Source organism: Octodon degus, unplaced genomic scaffold (assembly GCF_000260255.1).
Source record: "Octodon degus isolate 3935 unplaced genomic scaffold, OctDeg1.0 scaffold00034, whole genome shotgun sequence".
NCBI classification, from domain to species: domain Eukaryota; kingdom Metazoa; phylum Chordata; class Mammalia; order Rodentia; family Octodontidae; genus Octodon; species Octodon degus.
The window spans coordinates 5,780,457-5,790,081 of NW_004524610.1; positions in this window are offsets into that span (position 1 = coordinate 5,780,457).

Here is a 9,625-nt window from a genome sequence, read left to right on the forward strand (position 1 = left end):
TTTAATTTATTTGCTTCCAGTTTCTTTTTCCATAATTTTATTGAGAAATAAATGGCAAAGAGACAGTTTCAAATCAAATTGGTAGGACAGTTCCAATAATTAACACATTGCATACTGTCTTCCTAGTGGTTATTTGTTGTACAAGATGCAGACATGATATCCTATTTACAAACACCATTAGAACAAATCCCTCTATTCATTAAGAGAATGTAACTGCATATCTATCCTAACCATTTTGAATACACCGATTGTTGTCTATTTTAGGCCTACATGGTGATTTTTCTTTGTTGTTGTTAAGTCAGTTTTTTATTTTGGTACCAGGGTACTGTACCTTTCAGGTATGTGTTTGTCAGGGCTCCTTCCCTGTTAATATCCTTGAAGAGTTTGAGAACTATTGGCATTAGATATTCTTTAAAATTCTGATAGAGTTCTGCTGTGAATTCATCAGGTATGGCGATTTTCTTTGTTGAGAGAAGTTTTATTATTGCCTCTATTTTGTTGCTTATTATTGGTCTATTTACAGTATTTATATCTGTGTTCAAGTTTAGTTTATATGTGTGTAGGAATTTCTCATTTCTACTAGGTTCTCCAGTTTATTGGGTCTAAGTTTTTAATACTCTGGGTTTTGGTAGTACTTAATTAGATTTTGATTTAATCTTTTTCATGTGTGATTGCATTGATATGGAATTTTCCTTTCCTTTTTTGCTAAGCTTGATGAAGTGTTTATAAATTCTTCTTATCCTTTCAAAGCACCAACACTTTGACTCATTGATCTTTGTATTGTTTTTTAGCTTCAATTTCATTAATTTATATGCTGATCTGTATAATTTCTTTTCTGCTAATTAATTTTACATTTGAATTACTCTTGCTTTCTAGAACCTTGTGCTGCATCCTTAGATTACTTAATTGGGATCACTTCATTAAATTCATGTGTGCATTCTCAATTGTGAATGTCTGCCTTTCAGAAGCTGTCATTGCATCCCACTGGATTTTACATATGCTTCCACTGTCATTTGACTCTATTAACATTGCTATTTTTTCCCTAATGTCTTAAGATTCACTAATTATGCAGTCATATATTATTTCAATTCCATGTAGTTTCAGTTTCTTTTATTATTAATTTCTGGCTTCATTCTCCCATGCTGTGATAGTGTGTAGAGGATTATTTCAATTCATATAAGGATTTTGTGGACTAAGATATAATCTTCTTTAAAAAAAGTTCACTATGCTGTTAAGAAAATTGCATATGCTGTTGTTCACTTGTGCTTAAATTATGATATTTCTTCGTTAATTTTTGGTCTAGTTTACCTGTCAAATTATGAGAGAGAGAGAAAGAGAGAGAGAGAGAGATTGAAGTGTCCTGCTATGATCGCGTTGAAATCTGTGTCTCCTTTTATGTCCAGTAGCTCTTGTTTTATCAAACTAGGATTACCAATTCTTAGCACATAGATAAATCGTTACTGGTACATGTTGAATTTTTGTCTTTACCACTAGTTAGTGACCAACTTTGCCTCTTTTGAAAAGTTTTGGCTTAGTTTGTTGTATCAGAAAATAAAATAGCTACTCCTACTTTCTTTTTTAATTCATTTTATTGAGAAACAAATAGCAATGAAGCAGTTTCAAGACAGATTAGTAGGACAGTTTCAATAATTAATACATTGCTTTGTAGCAATTATTCATAGTACAAGATGCAGACATGATAACCCATCCAAACACTATTAGTAAAAATCTTTTCTTCTTATTGAATTAAGAGAAAGTAGCTGTATATCTATCCTAACTATTTTGTATGTACAGATACAAAATGGTCCTTCATTTTTATCCCTTTTTTTGTTTAGCTATATCAGAGATGGGTATTCCATTGTCATTTAAATATTGTAGGTGCATGAATTCAGCAAAATAATCCAACCTACTCCAGTAGTCCATAATAGTAGTGGGTTATCTGTAGGACTGGCAATGTCAGAGGTTGTTGACTTGAGCCTTTTACAGCTCAGCATATTAATATGGCTTTACTTTTTATACCTCATTTTTATACTTTTGTGCTGGATGGTTAAGACCAAGATAAAGCAGGACCTATATAACTGGAAATGTAGCTTTTGTACCTGCCCAGGTCAGTCAAATCCCCTCAGGTTTTACCCTGAAACCCTGTCCCGCAGTTTGTAGATCCTTTGTCAGTGTCAGCCACGTGGATGAGTCATGGCTGTTGCTTGACCAATTTGCTCTCTGTGAAAGCCTGAGAGAATGTTTTCTCCCTAGGTGACTCTCCTTAGGTGCATTATACATCATCAATCACTTTTGTCTGTGGCCCTATAATCTTGATCAGAAAATTTGGGACAACACTGAGTTACAGGATGTTATAGTACAGGTTCTCTTATGTCTTGAGTTCTCAATGACCTTGAACAGGTAGAGCCAAAATATTGGCTATCCTTGTGGCCCTTCTTTTTCTGTAATCTTTGGTCTGCAAACTTTAGTTGTTAACCTTCCAGAAGAGAAACTTAATGATATTATTACCCTGTAACATAGGCAGTTGAGCTTAACCTCACTATCTGTCTGGATATCAAACATCTTAGACATAGCATGCAACAGGTATTTTCCCTCAAGTATTGATATGTTAAACTTTAAATCCCTACAGAATGTGAAGAAAAAAATAAAAAAGAAAAAATACTTTAAAAATAGGTATAAAGAATTACATATTTTTACACAGAAATTTTGAAACCTAACCAGATACAGCATTGTTGCAGGACAGTCCTATGACATTTTTTTTTCTTGTCTCTTGTTTTCATTTATTACTTTTCTTAAATAAACATTTACTTGAGAGACAGTATAGCAGTAATTGATATGACATTAGAAGCAGTATGTATTTAGCATACCAGAATGACAGGCATTCCAAGGATGGCCCTAGTATTACACATTGCTATCTTCAGTGCAGTTGCTTAGTTCACAGGTATCAGCATATATAGTTAGTCAGGGTGAGAATCCTACCAATTAACTACTAGTTTCAAAAACCTGTTGAAGACTCTCAGGATCATTGCCTTAACTATCTTGTGCATATAAATGTATGGTTTTGCTCCTGCCATGTTTCCTAGTTTTTCTCCTTGCCCTCTCTTTGTTATTTAATTCTTAAGTTTTTGCTTTTCTTTTAATTGTATTATACCTTTCTATTTTTATTTCTTCTTTTGAGTTTTTACACTATAAAGACTATATGATATTTACACATGTAGGTCTGGTTTATTTCACTTATGAGTATATCTTTGAGTGGCATCCAGTTAAATATAAAGGCTTCGAGTTTATCAGTCTTTATAGCTGAGTAATATTCCATTGTTTAAGAATACCATATCTTTTTCATTTATTCCTCAGGTGATGGGCATCTTGGTTGTTTCCAAGACTTGGCTATCACAAATTGTGCTGCTATAAGCGTAGGTGCACATATATCACTGTGATATGATGTTTTCAGTTCCTCTGGGAAAGTTCCCAGTAGGGGGAGAGCTGGATTGAATGGGCTTTCCAGTCCTAGCTACTCCTACTCTCTTTTGGGCTCCAGGTGCATGGAGTGCCACCCTCCCAACTTTTCACTTTGATCTATGATCTTCCTTTTGGATGAGGTGTGACTTCTGTAAGTAACACATTATTGTAGTTTTTTAAATGCAATCTTCCAGTCTCTGTCTTTTGATGGTGGAGGTAAGACCCTTGACAGTAAGAATTATTGCTGTGGGGGCTTCCCGAGTTCTGTTGTTGCCGCATCTGTATGGTGCTGATCACTTGGCATGTTCTTCCTCACTGTCTCCTAGCGGACGTGCGCTGGGGCTTGTTGTGGTCCCCTGTCTGCCTGGTCTCCCTGGAGTAGCCTGCAGTGCCGGCTTGGCGGCCCTGCGTCACGTTGCTGTCACCTCTGAAGGCTGATCACACAGGATGGAGAAGTCGGTGTTAATAGCTTTTTCCTTTGAGGGATTAGCGGCCTTTCCTCAAAACTCTTCGGGCCTCAAAAATGTATTATGCATTCAATACGTTTTAGCTGCTTTTTCATATTTATGTCTTTAGTACAGGATCTACAGGGTCTCACTACACAGAGTGGACTCATAATGATTCTCCTGTTTTCAGCTTCCCAAGTGCTGGGATTACAGGTGTGCACCAACACACCCAGTCTCAGTCACTGTTTCAGAGTGTCCCAGGGGTGGGGCTGGTGCTACATGTGGTGCCAGGGATTGAACCATGGTTCCTGCACTCTGCCAAAGCAGGCGCTTAAGTCCTCTGAGCTATCTGGCCGGCCCTACAATATGTTTTAGTAATCTTTTCTTTTGTTAGATTCTGGAATTCTGAGTATAGTGTGTCAAAGAAAGGCTCTTTTCTGGTTGTGCTGTTTGGTGTTCCATCTGGCTTTTGTGCTTGAATATTGAACTATTTCCTTAGATTTAGAATTTTTATGCTATGATTTCAGTGAATAAGTTTTTATATCTTTGAATCACTTCTTGAATTTCTATAATTCTGAGACTTTTTTGTTACTGTTTTGTTGTTGAGACAAGGTCTGTGTGTAGCCAGGGTAGCCTCAAGCTCGCAGCACTTGTCCTGCTGCAGCCCCCTGGGTCTGAGGTCACCACCGGCCACCACGTGCGGCGGTGACGCTGCTTTCCTCGTCACCTAGCAGCCTGTGTAGTTTCTTCTTTCTTTCTAGGTGTCACTGCGTTTATGATGTAGGGAATCCATCTCCATCTTGTCCTAATTCTCTGATACGGTGCCCTCCTATTGGTCAAGTCTGCTGCCCATGCTTTGTTTTATGTATCGTTATTTTATAATTTTTGAAAATTGGTAAATGTCTGTATAACATATTGATCACTTTTACTGTATGATTACAATATTGTAGGATTAAAATATCATTAATTGTAATCATATTTTATAAGTATTTTATTGGAAAGGAAACAGTGATTGATGACCTACTATTAATTTACTATGTGGGGGCTGGGTACACGCACACAACGTATCTTAATTATTTTTGTTTTCCTTCTCCTTGTCTGTTACAAAATCCTCTTTCTACTTACCAAACATCAGTCTCCTATACACTGTATACTTGAGACTCTCCTATAAGAGTTTCCTTAACTCTTTAGATTATTTATTTCTTAGGTTTGTCATATTAGAGAAGCTATGCAACAACTAAACTCGTGTTTGATTTTTTTTTCTTAAGATTGTCTCAAGATCCATCCATTTTTCTATAAATAATTCAAATGTATAATTTTTGTGATAGAGTAGTTCTCTGTTCTGTACAAATATCACATTTTCTTCATCATGCTTTCTATTGAGCTTTTCACATCACACATTTTTTCCTGCTTTCTTTTTATAATTTTTTATTATTTACCACACTAATTTCTGTTTTGTTTGATTCACTTAATTGCTTGCTTCTTCTTTAAACTCATTAAATATTTCTCAATAAAGTGTCTTATCTGTTTAGTAAAATCCTCTTTAAACTTCCTAAATACCTTAAAAATTTGCTTATGTATTTCTCTTTTTCAGCTCTTCAAACATTTGAGCCCAAGGCTGTTGATTTCTATGCCTGCAACTTCCTCTACTTGAACATCCACAAGATCAACATTAGGAGACCGAAGGGCTCTACAGGCATCCTCTTGCCTCACTTTTTTTACATATTTATTGCTTTTGTGCTTCAAGCAGAAGATTTATTAGTATAGAAAAAATTGTCACTCTTTAATTACATTTTGGCATTTACTGCTGTTTAACTTAGCATAGTACTTGACAATCTTATTAGTCTCTGAACTTCTCCCAGGGCCTTGATAGCCAGCAACAGACAGAGAAAACGAACATGGCAACATCGATGGAACAGCTGGTACAGCGTAAAAGCCAGTAACTAACAGCAGCGGCGACACCATTGGCAAGAGCAACGGAATCAGCAACCATAACAGACTCAGATATGAACACTCCAGAAAGGGCTACAGCTGTGCCAGCCGTGGTTATGCCCCCTAAACAGTCGAAGAGAGACGTGCAATAATAATGCTCACGCGAAAACCAAGGCGGACGCACGCATAGAGCTGCCAAGTGCACGGACTACCACCGTTAACAGCTGAAAAGAATTCAGCCACAGCTGCTGAGAGTTAAATAAAGAGATAAAAAGTAAAAGTCTATAATAACCATGATTAAAAAGAATGGGTTGGGGAAAGGAAAAATGAAAGAAATAAAATTTGAAAAAGAAAGAAAAGGAATACGACAAAGAGGAGAATGAACTCAGAGTTCATTCTCATTCTCATTGTCACCGATGGTGTCGCTGTTGCTGTTACTGGCTTTTATGGTGCACCAACTGTGTCATCGACATTGCCGTGTTCATGGACTCAGAGTCTAATAAAAAGTTCACAGAATTAGGTAAAAGTAATAGAAAAAAGCAAATAAAAAAAGAAAAAGAAGAAAAAAGAAAGCAGAAGCAAAATGTCGATGAAAATTAATAGAAGGAAGCAGAAAATTTAACAGAATATATTAAAATTTTAGAAAAGAATGAATAGTGCATGCATATATAGTTTTAATGAACAAATTTACTAAAATATAAAAATGTTCCTTAATTGTAATCATGTTTTTATCAGTATTTTCTTGGAAAGGAAAAGTGATTGATTATGTAATATTAATTTACTGTGCACTATTCAAAATCCTATCACTTATTCCTGTTCTACTTTTAGACACGTTTGTGATGTAAGTAAGCTAATTAAATGGACTTCATGTATTCCAGTAGTGAAATTGCAGGATTGTCTGTTAAATTCTCAAAAATTTCTTTTTTTCCTCAAAATTTCTATGATTAGAATTTTTCTATTTATGGCTAATCCATTAGCATTTCAAATTCATTCATTATTACTACAGTCAGTGGCAGTCAAATTAAAAGTATTTTATAAATGGAAAGTGTTAAAAGTAAAATAAAGCGTATTATTATACATTTATTTTAAAACATCATTTTAACTGGAGCTCACAGTGGCGGTGCATTGCTCGACCTTAACATTCGGGAGGCTGCATGGGAGTGTGAGGCCAGCCTTGCCGCCTCCTAGGTTGGACGACATAGCAGAACCCCGTCCCAAAATCCCCTATGTAGCAGACGCAGTGGCCGGGGTTCGATCCCCAGCGTGCCGTGCCGGCCCTGCCCCTGGGATGCACTGAGATGGGTGCGCTGGCATGCGCCTATAATCCCAGCTCCTGGAATGCTGAACACAGGAGGGTCACTACGAGTCCGATCTCATTGTGAGACCCTGTAGACCCTGCAGGCCCTGTGCTAAAATACAAAAACAAAACAAAAACCCCAAACCCATATGTAGTTATCCTCTTAGCCATCACTTAGACTATTAATATATTCTAGTAATTTATAGAAGGATTTTAATATCTTTATTATACTTCGCTTAGATTTTTTTAATGTTTTGAGTACTGGGGACTGAACCCAGGGTGTCCCTCTGAGCTACACTCCCAGCCGGCTTTTGTTTTCAATTTGCTGCAGAGTCTTACCAAGCCGCCAAATTGCCCAGACGGAACTCCAGCTTCCGGTGCCCCTGCCTCAGCCTCCACAAAGGCCTTCCTCGGAGGCTTCCAAGAACGTAGGGATTGTTTTGTTAACCAAAGACGGAGAAAAAATTAGCCTCTCCCGTCTGTTTCAAGTGGTTTTATTTTCAAAACTTCTTGACTAAAATTAGAACAAGAAATGTGGTGTTCCCATTTTCTGCAGGAGATAGTTCATTTTATATTGAATATACATTATTATTATTGTTATTATTTTCTGTATTTAGCACAGGTCATCAGGGTCTATAGGGCCTCACTACGTAGATCGGACTCATAGTGATCCTCCTGTTTTCAGCCTCCCAAGCGCTGGGATTACAGGCGCGCACCACCACGCCCAGTCTCAATCACCATCTCAGCTCTCTTCCTGCGGTGGGGCCAGCACGGCAGGCTGGGAATCGAGCCGGCTCCTGCGCTCTGCCTAAGCAGGTGCTTTAATCCACTGAGCTTTTTATTATTTTCACACATAATAGCAAGTGCGACTTCTGTGTTTGTCCTCCAAATGTGTTATAAGTCATTGTTGCACTAAGTAAGTCCCCCAGTCTCAGTATCTGATGACGAGGAGAACATAGACCCAGGAATCTTGTGGAGGGAAATGAGTCACCAGTTCCTGTTCAACTGCTGTGATCTGCAGCCCGGGGGTGCAGAAAGTCCGCAAGTCTTACCAGAGTGCATCGCAGCAGGAGGGACCCCAGCAGCCCAAGCGATGGTGTTTTAAGCCTTTTAGCCCTGAAGAGCTTTTAGCAGAGTCAAGCAGTCTGGCTGCACCAGCTGAACAATGAGTGTGATGTTTCCTTTCACAACTCTTAACAAACTACAAAAAATGAGTGAAATTTTGCTCAGATCGGAGGCAAAGAGCCTTTTGAACTAAGGAAAATTACAGACTATTGTCACATCAAAGGTACAAGTGTAAAGCTGAGGCTGTTAGTGGTATGAGTCATGGCCTTTTCATTTCTTTAAAGAACTTTTTGTCCGGCTCATGATGAGATTGTAAATCGACATTATTCCATAACTCTGAAACATTGGCATCAGATTATTGTTATTCAAAATGATCTATTGAAAATCTCTGCCTTAGGATAGTCTTATGATTCTGCAACTTAAGTGATTGCAAACTAAATCTCATTCAAAAGTGGGTAATCTCATCCACATTAAAACTTCATTTGGGAAGAAATAAATACACTTTGCAACTATTATGGAAAGGTAAGATATTAGGCAAAGAATTTTTAGTAGGTCATTTTGAATAAGAGAAACTTGTGCAATATATTTTGTTGCATTTACCTAAAATCATGTCTAGACAATGTTAGAGGTAGAATATTGGTATTTATGAATGCTAAATTATGTTTTATTAAAAATTTCAACATTTTTTATATGAATTTTACTCTTGGCACCAGTTGAATTCCAAAAGTTGACATTTTCTATGATCCAAATGGAACTACAAAGAAAAGAAAACAAACAACAAATCTCCAAAAGCATCTATATTCAACAAGCATTGGAAATGAGAATAATATGGAAATTCAAAGCTGTATAAAAATTAGTCAACATACTACAAATGAAGCTTCCGTCAACAGAATCGCTCAGAATCGCTGAATGTTGAAAGGATTTCACATTTGCAGATGACAAAGTATAAGGATAGCGGTGCATTTTCACCCCAGGAGACTGCCACACCCTGAATGTGAATTTTGTGAATCATCCTTGTAACTGACCAGGCCATCCTTGTTGGAAAGTCATCCCCCCAACAATTTCAAATAAATATATTTTAATAAAAAATTTCTCCTGACCTACTAACTGCCCCTTTCAATGAATGATCAGTCTTACGTGCCTATGTCAGGTAATCTGAGCAACTACTTTGAAGATAACAATATACACCTTTGCTAATCTCTCATCTTGCTTTGAAATTTTGTATCGTTTTATTATTGTTTTAGTTACTTTTTATTCGTCGCTGGGACAAATACCTGACACCCAAAATGAAGGAAGGAAAGGTTTATTTAGCTCACAGTTACTGGAGGGTTCAGTCCATATTCCGCTGGCTCCAAGGGAAAGGACAGCAGCTCATGGTTGCAGAAAACAATGAAGAGCAGAGAAGGAGCAGCAGCTGCGGCATCTT